This window comes from Etheostoma spectabile, chromosome 3, assembly GCF_008692095.1.
Source record: "Etheostoma spectabile isolate EspeVRDwgs_2016 chromosome 3, UIUC_Espe_1.0, whole genome shotgun sequence".
Classification (NCBI taxonomy): domain Eukaryota; kingdom Metazoa; phylum Chordata; class Actinopteri; order Perciformes; family Percidae; genus Etheostoma; species Etheostoma spectabile.
Genome location: NC_045735.1, coordinates 30,108,496 through 30,110,117, shown reverse-complemented (window position 1 = coordinate 30,110,117; position 1,622 = coordinate 30,108,496). Strand labels below are relative to the sequence as shown.

The 1,622-nt window shown below is 35.6% G+C and overlaps 1 pseudogene; it reads left to right on the top strand.

Annotated features, from left to right (window-relative positions):
* The window catches only part of LOC116687068 (extracellular calcium-sensing receptor-like), a 5,433-nt pseudogene that overhangs the window by 1,775 nt on the left and 2,036 nt on the right, over nucleotides 1–1,622 (top strand).

Genomic DNA, 1,622 nt, shown 5'->3' with positions numbered 1-1,622 from the left:
TTGCTGGATCTCTCTCCCTCTAAAGTGGCTGCCTCGCCAGTGCTTACTGAGTTCTGGGAAGGTGCATTCAACTGCAGGCTGGGAAAAAGTGAGAATGTTTCTCAGATTTTTAGCATAGGACAGACAGTTGGACTTTTTTGGTTGTGTTGTGTTGTTTTTTTGGATGTCTATCTGAGTGGATTGTCCTGTGTTAAAGACTCAGCAGCTGCTTTAAGACCAAACCCCAGATTGACAGGGAAATTGCCGATATTGATCAAAGACATGAGTTTGACATAAGGTGAATTTCCTCTCTGTAAATAAACTCACTTTTAATGATGATCCCTCAGGAAAAATGTACGCACTCTGCGTTCTTGTTGAGGATTAAGTATGAACTTTGCTGCAGTGATTTCAAAATGTCAACACTGAAGTCCCGAGCACAAACACACAGTATACATTCTCCTGCCCACCAAGCTTAAGTAGCCTACTAATCCATTTCTTAAATTACACTTACTTGAATGTATTAGTTACATTATATAGTGTGAAGTTGTTATTATTGTGACAGTGATTACTGATCATTTATTAGTTATAATTTTTAAGTTCTTTATTGTAATATGCACAACAATTACAGAGACGGAGTAATTGGCAAAAATAATCTTGATCTTAGGCTCCCTTCAACAATGAATATGTATACATAGAAAATCATGCAATAAAAATGAAAATCTATGACAATGAATAGTGCAAAGTTAAAATATATAGGTGAAAAATATATGGTATAAAATAAAAATATATACTGTATGTGTTAGACATAGTGTACAGTAATTGTAAAAAGAATAACTGTAATGTCAGCAGGAATGTGGTAAATGTATGCTTAACAGGAAGTTGCAAAGTATACAGGTTAAGTGACAGTATAAAGTATGAAAGGTTAAGTGACAGTATAAAGTATGAAAGGTTAAGTGACGGTTTAGTTATGGTCGACATTAGCTCAAGAGTTCAGAAGTCTAATGGCTTGTTTGATGAAGTTGTCCCTGAGCCTGGCAGTGCAGGAACCAGATGCTGCGTAAGCACCTGCCAGACGGCAGCAGGTAGAACAGTTTGTGGCTGTGGTCATTTGGGTCGCTGATAATCCTGTTGGCATTCTTCCTGCACCGCTGCGGGTTAGGGTTCCTCCTTAAAACAGGTCATGAAAGTATTTAAAGGAAATACATGTTTGGCTTTTATAAATGTGACCTTTTTTCTGATGACTTATTTGTGTGTTGGATTAAATGAAGGTTGAAAAAAATATCACTGACACAAACTGAAAAAAAATATTAATAATTATGAATTATAAGATTATAAATAATTATAATACAATAATTGTAGGCAAAACAGTGCTTATTGGTGTACTACATTTAAAACCAAATTTTTTATATGCAACAATATAGCTATGTGAGTTTCTACAAGGCATGTTTGACAGGTTAAATGGAATAAAAAGGAGCAATAAACCCAAAGAAAGAATGATAATTTAAAGGCTAAAAAAACACATTTCTCTTTCTTTGTGTTTTTAGGTGCAGCAAAAGACGAGAGAGTGTGTGATGGAACTGAAGAATTAAAGACGCTCCAGAGCCCGTACACTGACACATCTCAGCTCCGGATCACTAACATGG